Source organism: Drosophila innubila, chromosome X, assembly GCF_004354385.1.
Source record: "Drosophila innubila isolate TH190305 chromosome X, UK_Dinn_1.0, whole genome shotgun sequence".
Lineage (NCBI taxonomy): Eukaryota > Metazoa > Arthropoda > Insecta > Diptera > Drosophilidae > Drosophila > Drosophila innubila.
Window position 1 is genome coordinate 17,952,370 of NC_047626.1, and position 12,055 is coordinate 17,964,424.

The 12,055-nt window shown below is 38.7% G+C and overlaps 1 protein-coding gene across 1 annotated transcript in view; it reads left to right on the forward strand.

Annotated features, from left to right (window-relative positions):
* Positions 1–12,055, forward strand: part of LOC117782770 (amyloid-beta-like protein) — a 67,581-nt gene that overhangs the window by 7,830 nt on the left and 47,696 nt on the right. The gene's annotated exons all lie outside the window — the stretch shown is intronic.

Genomic DNA, 12,055 nt, shown 5'->3' on the forward strand with positions numbered 1-12,055 from the left:
GATCTGTGTGGATGTTGTTGCTGTCCAGCGTCTCGCGACGCGCATTTGCTGTATGGTTGTTGTTTTGCTTATAGAGGGGGGGAGGGGGTCATTAGACATTTGCGCTCAGCAGCTCAGCTCTATTAAGTCAATTTCCTTTTTTTTTTTTTTTTTTTTTTAATTTTTTATCTAAATTTAAAGCACATTTGTATTGAAACAATATGTTCAAGCTTCAGCAAGTATTGATTCAATTTCGCCAAGAACAATATGGTATTACTTTTAAAAATAAAAATAAATCCCATTTGAATTTATTTTAAATTTATATTTCAGATGATCGTTTTATATTTGAAATTCTATTTTGTTTAACAAGCCTTATCAGCTTTTAATGAAAAAAAATTATTAATTGAGCTGTTTTACATATATTTTTTGATTAAACTGTTTAATACAGAACTTACCAATACATATGACATGCGATATGACTAATATTTGCAACTACGATATTTTCGATATGTTACTCTATGAAATATTCCACCCGATACCTATATCGATAGTCGTCTTTAGCATGCGATATGCTGTGGTCCGCCTTGCACTGGTTACCACTGTGCGTGAATGCAATGCCATCACAAATCGAACTCACTGGCCACCCTCGCAATCCTTCAGCATTTGTCAGGCTTGGCAATGCCAAACAACTTGGTCAGCGTTGTCGTTTGCTGCCTCACTGACGATTGTCCTCGCCTCCTTTTTCTTGTCCTCCTCCTTTTCGTCCTTGTCCTCGCCTCCTTTTTCTTGTCCTCCTCCTTTTCGTCCTCGTCCTCGTTCATGCTCACATCAATGGCTGTTGTTGTTATTGTCGTTGTTGTTGTCGTTTGCTGTTCGTGCACATTCATTAGTTGTGGTGTCATAGCCCACACATCCACACACACACACACATCCACACACACAGACACACACATGCACACACAGACAGATAGACTGTGCACTGACCCCACTTCCTTTCAATTTCCCGTGCCACAACTGAAATCCTTTTGCTCGTGCTTTTGCCTCGGCTTCTGCCTTTGGCTTTGTTTGCTGTGTCCTTCAGCCATGTTTCGAATCCTCAACTCAACTCGACTCGACTCAGCTCGTTTCGTTTTGTTTCGTTTAGTTTGGATTCGTTCCGCCGTTTCTTTTCCCGTGCTTTTTCCTTTCTTTGTTTCCTTCATTTTATACCCGTACTAGTAGAGTGCAAGGGTATATTGAGTTTGTTGCAATGTACATATGTAACAGGCAGAAGTAGACGTGACAGAACTTATAAAATATATATATTTTCGATCAGTATTTACCAACCAGCCGAGTCAATACGAAAGCCTAGATTTTAAAGACTTGAAGAGCTAGATCAACCAAATTTGGCTCAAAGAATTTCATGAAATTTATGAAATCCACAGACATTATAGTTCTTTTAAAATTTTGCCCCCTTACGACCACGCAAATCCCAAAAAAAACCACCACACCCAGAGTTTTAAGAAAGTTTTTTTTTTTTATTCTAAACACTACTTAATATTATAACATAGATCTATTCTAAACATAGCTATGGCTGTTTTAAGTCTTAAGAAACTTGAGCGCCTAAATGTATGTAATATTTTTTTTTGTTCAAATTGAGTAACGGGTGTTTTATAGTCAGTAACTCAAATATAGCGTCGTTTTTTTTTGTGTTTTTCTTTCATGTTTGTTGCTTTTGTTTTTCCTGCTGTAACTTGGTTTGTGCAGCTTTGGTTTTAAGTTAGCAAGTCCAGCGGATCGGCTGGGGTTTTATCCTGACTTTGCGGTCATGGCATGCCCCCTTCCCCCTTCCACTATTCCTGCTGTGCCCCTTTATCGTATCCATACCCATATTCAGTTACAAAGCGTTTACGCTTCAATGATTTTTTCGATTATGCATTTTGCTCATTTCAGCGTTGACAAAGGGGCCACCCTCCCCCTTCCTCCTTCCCCCTGCCCCCTGTTACTGTGCCACCCCCTTTAGAGAGGGGTAGAGCAAACGCATTGGCTTTGTTTTAGGCTAATGTCATTCGCTGGCTTCTGGGCCGCTGTTGATAGAGAAAACGAAAGCCAACGACAAACTGAGCCACAAAAAAAAATGATGATGCCAGATACAAGTAGAGGCAAATTCAGGCCTAAGCCAGTGGCATGGAATTAAGGTTAAGTGTTGGACTTGCCAGTAAGGTATTCATATGTAGATATTGAACGATATGGCGATATGGGAGGTGGCCACACGACCATGCCACATGGGTCAACAACACTTATCCTGCGGCGACCGCAAGGTGACGACTCTTCAGTTGGCTTAAGCCTCAGTCTAACCACAAAAGATGTGTGCGTGTGTGTGCGGATACAGGAGACGGATACAGGACATGCTGGGACAGAGAGGGAGCAAGTGATACAAATGTGGAAGATGATGATAATGATGATGATGATGATGATAAAGATGGTAGATGATTATGCTGATGACTCACACAATTGAGCAAATGAAGCAGAATGAATGGCAAGCGAAGCAGCAAAGCAAAAGGTGCAAAAATATGTAGACGGAAGAGCGGAGAAAGCGGATAAAGCCGAGAAATAGAGACAAGTATAAAATGAAAGACATAAAAAGCAAATCGGCGTCACAAAAGCCATGCCGAAAGCCCTTTTACACACCGACACACACACACACACACCGACACACACACACACAGACAGCTGTTACACAGCGCAAGTTTTGCGTTTGAAGTGCCGAGAGAAAAGAAGAGCGAGTTGGAGATAGAAACAGAGAAAGAGACAGAGCGAGTGAGAGTCGCGTCGCAATTTTCCAGGCCAAAAAAAGGGTGCACGAAACTTCAGGAAAACGGCTTTAACTAATGCAAACAGCAGTAGGAGCTGCGAGTAGGAGACGGCAAGGCCGAGGTCTCATTGATAGCCAGCAGGAATAGGCAGAGGAAGAGCTGAAAGACGCGCACGAGAAGAAGAAGAAGAAGAAGTAGAAGAAGTTCGCTTGGCAAAGTTGAAAAATACAAGTTCGCCTGGTTTTGTTCGTTTGGCTTCGTCTTTATAGAAATACATATATACATACGTATATACATATATATATATATATATATATATTTTATATGTATATTTGTAATAGGAATAACGTACATATAAGAAACGTGGCTAAGGAAGATGCCAAATCGGTGCCTCGGAACGTGAAACGTCAGTGACAACGTGCCAAGCTGAAATTGTGGCAGGTGCTTGAATTTGGCATTTTGTTGACTGAGCCTGAACGACTTTCCTTGTTGTGACTTTAGCATTCGCCCTTCCACACCACACCACAACACACCACAACACACCTCTTAGCCGCATGCATTATTTGTTCGAGTTGTTTGTAGCGGGTGTGGCCTGTATCAGAGTGACTAAAGTCCCTCCAGTCTGTGGCATATTCAGTAGTTCGTTGCTGATTTCATTTGAGTTGCATGGCACTTTTCAATCGCCTCACACGAGTCACGTCCCACACAAAGCAATGGAGGAAAATGGGGAAAATGGGTAAAACCGTAAGCAGTTGGAGTTGGGGTGAAACTAATGGCAGAGGAGCTCAGTCAAGTGGGAGCATCAGGACTATGCGTACTCGTTGTTAAAAGACAATCCGTTGCATACGGTTCAAAATGAAGCTCGTCTTGACTTTTCCAGGCGAGTTGTTTTGCCAAAGCTTTTGTCAGTTTGGCAAATGGAAAACGGCAATTGGCAAACGCGGCAAATAGTGAATAGTGAATGCTGAATGGCGAATGGCGAATGGCATCATTATCGATGCTCTCATTAGCCATGTGTCGAGTGTTCAGCCAGTTGAAGTGATTGCTATTTACCACAGAAAAAGAGCAGATGAAAGAGAGAGAGAGAGAGAGAGAGAGAGAGAGAGAGTTGACTAGGAAATGGTCGCACTTTGTCTGTCTCAAAACAAATAACCCAATAGATAAACGAATGAAAAGATACCGCACATTAGAATAAATGAATGAATGAATAAATGAATGCATTATTAACCTCTTGCATACAAATGTTACAGTTTTATCTAATTCTTCCCACATTGTCTTCCATTTCGAATGAACAATCAAATACTAACATATGTGCATAATTATTTTATAGAGCAAACTTCTACCGCAGATTCAACTCCAATTGTATCTTTTGCATTCAATTTTTAACGCAACCTTGTATGCTCTGAAATTCTTACAGAATATTATTGTCGTAACAAATAATTACCTGGCAATTCTTAAATTGGATATAATAATTGCAGTGGGATCAGTTGCCATTTACAAGGCTTTATCAGTTTGAACAATTTTTCTATTATCAACTGCAATAAATACAGTTGGAATTTAACCGTTTTTTTCGAAGGATCTTTAAAACTCATTTAGAATAACATGACGGGTTTCGAACCCAGATTTATAAAAGTACTACTTAGAAAAAAAATTCGAGATTCACAATTAAAATCATCTCAAATTGTGTCAAAAATTCGGTAGTTCTGAATTTTCCTTCACTTAAACTTAGATTTATTTAACTGTTTTATTGCAGTTTTATTAATAATATTTATACACTGAAAACATTAAAAAAAAATTGTGCTAAAATCGAACTTACCATTTTTTGTCTGCGTTTGAGAGTTGATTTATAACAATGGCGTCACTTTTCGAACTAGCGCTGCCAACTTGTCAGCGGGGTGCTGCCAACTTAACGCCACTACGAATGGAATCGTAATTTAGAAAACACGACAAATACATCGAGCATTTATCGTGTAGCTAACAACACGTTCCTGGACTTCAGTTATAACATGCAAATTTTGATTAGATTTGATTCATCTGCTGTCATAGAAATACAAAGAGCATTTTGATATAATAATTTATTCTTATCGGGTTTTTGCCACAGCTTTCAATTGAATGTCGATTCATTTTGGAGGCGTAGGAAATGGGGAAATAGAAATGTGTGAATGAAAACACCACCTTTCAGTTGAGTTCTGTAATTCGAGGCATTTTCAAGTCGATTTGGGATTTGGGGAGCCTTTTCAATTCCCCGAATCAGGCTGTCAGGTTGTTGGACAAGTTGTTGCCCAGGTTTTTCCCATAAAATGCTTCACTTAAATGCAAATAATCAAATTTCTACGCAACGCACACACACACACACACACACACAAGTCATACAAACAAGCTGCTAATTACGTGACCCAATTAATTCTAAACACACACACACACACACACACCAGTACAGCAATCAAAATAATATTCGTTGGCTTTTAAAATTTTTGGCTTTAACTAGAAAAACATGAACAAAAAAAAAAAAAAATTGAAAAAAAAAATCATGATGATGATAACCAAAATGTTTATTTGAAATGTGCGCCAGGAAATACATTTCAAGCAGCCTCCCAGCCCACCCCCGCCTGTCCCCCGTCCCAGCACTTTGGCAAGAGCAACAACTTTTTATTTAGCTGGCTTTTTGTGCGGCACGGAAAATCCAATTTTATTTGCATTTTCATTAACAGCAAATAATAAAACGGAAATATGATTTTTATGCCATTCCCATGCAAAATGGGCAACCCGTGGAGCAGTTAACGCAGCAGCTGCTGCTATGCCACGCCCCCTGCCCCCACCGCCACCTCCCATGGCTGTGCACTGCCTAGGGCCACGCCTTGTACGCCCACTTCCAGGCCATTACAACGTGCATTTCCGTTTTGGCGTTTTTTTTTGCTTTTGCTGTTGCTGACGTTGTTGTTGCTGTTGTTGTTGTTGTTGCTGTTGTTGTTTTTGGGTGATTATAAGCAATTTGTGTTATAAAATCGCAATATTGCATTTTTGGACTATGCTGCTTTTCGTGCCTTACCTTGCTATTTCCACTTTCCTCTTTTCTCCCTTATTCTACTTCCCACTTCCACTCCCACTCCCAATTTCATTTCCATTCATTTTCCACTTTTTGCCTTTTCTCGTTTGGCTTATTTTTCAATTGGCATAGTTTTCGCATGCTTGGGTTTTCCCGCTCCTTCCCTGCCTCTCTTTCGCCCTCTCTCTCTCTCTCTCTCTCTCTCTCTCTTATTTTGTTCTTCTTTCATTTAAATAAATAAATTCTTGTAATGAAGCTTCGTGCTGAAGTGCGTTAAGCAAATGTCATTAAAAATACTATGAAACGGATTCATTTGATGCTTGAATTGGGTTTAAAATTGGATTGTATTTGAGTTGGAGTTACATGGATACATTCCTGGCCAGCCGCCGGGGGAGTTATCATTGGGTTTCTGACTTCACTTGGCCCAAAAAACAATGCCAAGCCAAAATCAAAGGCCAATCCCAATTTGAACTTCAGTTTGACACATTAATACCAACACCGCCGGCCATTTTCGCCATCATCCTCAGCAGAGTGAGCTCGCCGTATTCCCCAAATCCCATTTGGCTATCAGCACGACCGGGAATCATAGGTGGATGCTCGGAAGTGTGGCAGGGGGGACGAAGGGCGTCAGCTGCTTGTTAAATCGAAGAGCGGCGGGCTTCAAACCATTTGGGGGTCATAAAAGTGGGTAATGCACACCATGTGGATACCCCAGATGTATCTGTGTGTGTGTGTGAGAGAGAGGATCATGATGGCAGTTTCAAGTGACGCGCAATATTTGTGACATAAAATTTGCTATTAAATAAAATTTTATTTGCAAATTCATTCAAAATACTCGTACAACCAACAAAAATATTTTGCAAGGGATGAACCAAAATGAATACGATGAAAAAAAAATATATATATATATAATATTGGAGTGCTACAATTGTGACTCACATAAGCAGGAGGAATGAAGGGAGTTGGATTTGCGCTACAAAAATTGACTTGATGTCAAATTTTACGACCGCGTTTGCAGATAATGAAATTTATATAAGAAGACAGACAGACAGACAGCTTGACAGATAGACAGACAGATAGACAGACAGACGGATAGACAGAAAGAGGAAGAGACGTAAATAAATGAGCAAGCGACGTGGCCAAGACTAAGGAATACAAAAGTGCACAAATGAAAATCAATTTATTGCAGACAATAACAAAACAACAAAAATAACGATTTGGACAATTAAGCTCGACAATAAATCTTCAGTTTTTATTCATTTTATATTCTTTCTGGTCTTTAAAGCCACATCACGATAACGTTAAGTTAGGTTAGGTCAGAAACGATAGGACATCGATTATAAGCGTTAGCCTATAGTCTATCGATATCTATCGATTCAGTGCCATTACTATAATTCAATATTTATAGAACTATTGTTTACTTTGTAAGTTAGAACTAAACTGATATTCTTTAGACATATTCCTAGCTATTAGAATATCTTTAAAATCTTTAGCTTTAGGAATTACAAACTACCTACTAAATTATATACATTCATATGTCAGTGCACATACATACGTTTTATAATAATTATTTGTTATAATGAAATGAAAATCAATATTGGTTAAAAGCTCATTTGTATTTGATTGGTTTGTATTTTTTTAACATCCCTGAATATTATTGATTTTTATATTTCGAATTTTATATAAGATTTGTTGCTGACTTTTTTGATTTAAAGTCTTGTCATTGCATTTGATCTTATAGTTGATTTGTAATAACAATAAAAACTATTTTTAGTCAGTACATCATTTGACAAAAAAACAAACGATTATTTGGTATTTATAAATAAGATGTTAAAAAATTTGTACAAGTTGAAATCAACCATTATTTTAGTGAACAAAAAAATATGCAAACTAAAAACTGAAAAAAAAAATGTGCAAAGCAGACTAAATGAGTGTAAAAACGACGACAGCAATGATGAAAATAATATTGAAACAGATTTTCAAGTTTGCTTCTGAGGAATGTAAATATCCATATGATTGTGTGTGTGTGTGTGTGTGCGTGTGTGTGTGTGCGTCGCCTTTGGCATTTTCCTTACCCCGTTGACTTTGTGGCTTGGCACTTGGCACTTGGCGTTTGGCTTACACGTAACCAGCCATGTCCAAAACGAGTCAACGAGCCAACGTACATTGTTGTCCTTCTTCTTCTTCTTTATCTTCTTCTTTAACTTCTTCTACTCTTTGGTCCTTCGTCCTGCGTCGCACTTAATAAAATAATGTTGTATGCGTTGCGGCGCATAATAGCTGCGAGTGCTGTTTATCTATGTGTGTGTGTGTGTTTGTATGTGTCTGTGTGCTTGGTGTCAACTGTAATTGTGTTTGTTGCCATGTCACATGCACACACTTGCACACACACACACACACACACACTTATGCACTCACATACTCGCAGTGTTTGGCTGAGTTGCTGCTGTCGTTGTTGTAGTTTTAGCTGCCCATAATAGTTGTTGTTGTTGTCGTTGTCGTTGTTGTTGTTGTTGTTGTTGGCATCGCTGTGGCTGTTGTTGTTAGCATGCAAGTGAGTTTGCTGCGTGGGCGGCTCTATTAAACTCTGCTGTTTGTGGCTAAAATTTGCCAGATATGCACAGCTGTGGCAAAAAGTTAATGGCCAAAGCCCAAACAACGAGACGACATCTACAACCCCACCCCCAATACCACAACCCCCTAACGTATCTTTCTCTCTCTCTCTCTCTTGCTACCCATTATGTAACTCATCTCTTTCTCTCTCACACTTCTCTGGCCATGCTGTGTTTTTATGCCTTTGTCACTTGGGTTCTATTAGGCACAAGTACACACACACACACTGACACTGACACACACACACACACACACACACACATTGTTACTTTATCGTTTAAATATTTTGAAGTGTAGCACAGACACAAATGCAACAAGAACAACAACAACAACAACATCGAGAAGAATATCGTCATGTCTCGGCATGTGGCATGCAGCGCGTGGCATGGCACATTATGTGCCACTTGTATGCGACAATGACTACAAGAGACGCAATATTCCGCACCACTCACCCACCAACCCACCAATCCCATGCACCACTCTGGCCAAAGACAAATTGTTAGTGGTGCAGCATCACAGCCAAAGTAATGACATTTTCAACGTTGTCTACTCTTGTTACTATATGTAATATGTTTTATATACACAGAAAAAAATCAGGAATTCTGAGATAAAATCAATACAATGCGGTGTCACAAGTAATCCCGAATATTCTTAAACCAAGAACAAAATACTTGATTCAAGCACAGGTGTTATCTCAGCAATATTTTGATTTTCGAGCTTACTTAGGATTTATTTGAATTAAATAAAATCTTTTTGGGCTTCTTTGACTTTTTTAATGTTCAGTGTTAATATCCAGAATACATGCTTAAATAAGAACGGAGTCTGAAAATACATGATAAAATCAAGAAATTTAAACTTCAATTTTAGAATGCATTTTTTTTTCCTGTGTACGTTTATATATGGGGAGTGTATGGTGGCGCCCTCTGGCCGGCAGCGTGCACATGTGACAACAACCCGTTGTTTGCAAGTTATGGCGGCAGGAGTGGAGGGGTGAGTGGTGCTGGTGGTGGAGGTCGGAAGGTGGCTATAAAACTCAATTGCCATTTAAGCACTGATTTGTGCGCTCGATTGATTAATGCGGCGTTTGTACGAAGCGCGCGCACATTACCGATAAGTTACTATCGATAACTGTATAATATAACCCTGTGCACACACACACACACATATAAAGCACATTATCACCAATCGTATTTCAACTTCTTTATATAAATACGCATATGGGGCAAATTTCTGGCTACTTTTTGGCTACTTTTGGGCACTTGAGCACAAGTCAGGCGTTAAATTTGATGACGTTCAACATTTGCTTTGCACTTTCTGTCTCTTTCGCTCCCTCGTTGACATCCTCTTAACGGACTCTGTCGTTGAAGAGTTTCATTTTATTATTATTAAATGTTGTTTTGCCCTGGATTATGGTAGAACGTGTCGTATGGGCAACCAAGCAGCAAACAACTCCTCTCGCCAGGGTCATGTGCACACCCAAAAACGACGCCCATAGACACCTACACACACACAAACGTATATATATATATATATATATATATATGTACCTACATACAATATCTAAATATATATATATATATATTTGAGCTACCAGCTAGCAGCATCATAAATTTACTAAAATCGAAAGCCTCTTGGGTCACGGGCACAGAGGCTGTGGGGAGCCTTTGGATGGGGGCGTTTCCATTCAATTTCTTTGTTCGTTGTTTTTCTTTTTCTCTTTTCTTATTTTCGAAACCACTTGAAAACTGTCCAAATCAAAGCCTGCATCCCCCAATTCAACCACTTGCCACTTTGCAAACCCCCTTCGCCTCAGCCTCTGTCCTGGCACGCCCTCAGCAGGCTGTGAATAAAAATTGTGTGGGGCTAACGTATTGGCAAATAAATAAAGCGCCAAAAATAAAATACTTTGCGAATATAGGCAAAAAGTAAAGCCACAAGAAATATTCGGAATTTTATTTTATTCGGCGCTCAAAAGTATGCTACAAAATTGTTTATGCCTCCTTTTTCCTAGCGCACTGTGGAAACATTAGCTATTTTCGTAAGTCATTTGCACATTCTTCAAAAGTAAGCAAATTAAAAACGTCGTGCAATCGCATAGAAAAAGAAAGTAAGAATGTATGATATTTTTGAAATGTGACAATTAATTTAGAGTAGTTTAGTAATTTAGATTATATTAAAAATTATCTGACGACTGTTTGTTCCTATGACAGTTGTATGCTTTATTGGTCCGACTTTTATAACTTTTTATAATAATTCCGTAAGATCACCTAGATCAGTGTAACTTGGACCAGCTATGTTGTTAAACAACAAATATGTTGTCTGACAGTATTAAAAATGTACCCGTTTTTTTTTTTTTGATTTTTTTGTTTGCTTTTCAGTTATTTACAAATTACAACAAAACATGTTTAGGCTGCCATGTTTAGAAGAAATGGTCAAAAATTCCCATAGTACGCGCCCCGCTCGCTGAATTTGCGAGTGTGTGCGAGTGTATGTGTGTACAGAGCGTGATTTTTAACGTGAATAAAGCGCTATTGATATTGAGTGTTCGCCAACGCCTGGGAAGTGAGGGGAAGGAAGGGCCCACTGAAAACTGAACGCGCTGTCATATTATGAGCTCAGGCCAATGGCATAAAAAGGGTTTTTTATCGCCAGCTATACAACCCTTTGCCCCCTTTTCACTCACACACACACACACACACTCAAACACACTCTTAGTTTGCTGCATGCTGATTTGGGGTCGGCAGCCGCTATAGTTTTCCCTCACACACACACACACACACTCGCACACACACATGTAGCACTTGAAGCGTCACAAATACTCGCACAGTGATTGAGTGGCGACTGCATCTGTTGTGATTTTGCGGTTGACAGTTAAGTTAATTTGTTTGCCAAAAGAAATAAACGAGTGTGCCATACATACATACATACATTCATATATGCTTAGTATTTGTATGTGCAAGATGGTATAGTATTGTGGAGTACTTTCTGCCAATCCTTTTTAATATGCCATCTCAATGATACGGAAAATTAAGTGGTTAGCACTCATAGATTGGTCCGTTTAACTGACTAACCCTATCAATCTATCGCTCCATCGCCCCAACACACATTTCCCCATCAACCGCAACCATCAGCCACTGCCACGCCCATTCGAGAAGCCGACCAGCCGCCCATCTCGCTTACCGTATGTGCTTTGTGGAAACTGTACCGTACACAGTGTTGTATTCCGCTCAATGTTGTTGTGTGTGAAAGTGTATTAAAGTTTGAACTAAATGAATTTTAACTAGAAATCGATTGATTATCCGCTCTTTGATTGAATTGATTCTAAGTAATCGACACAAATCGATAACATTGATATTTACCCCATATGAGTTTGTTATACCAATTAAGATATTTAGAAATATTTTAGTTATTTTAGACTTATCTTACAAAGTAACTTTAAGTAAAAATTTAAGTAAAAGCGCTTCTAACTAATGTTATATAATTTTTTGAAATTTAATATAGATTTATCTCAAATTGATTGGTTTATCTTAAGTCAAAACGATGTTCTTATTTATTATAAATGCATTAAAAATTTATAGATCACTATTTAGTTATTTTTAGCTTGTCTTTAATTAATTATCTT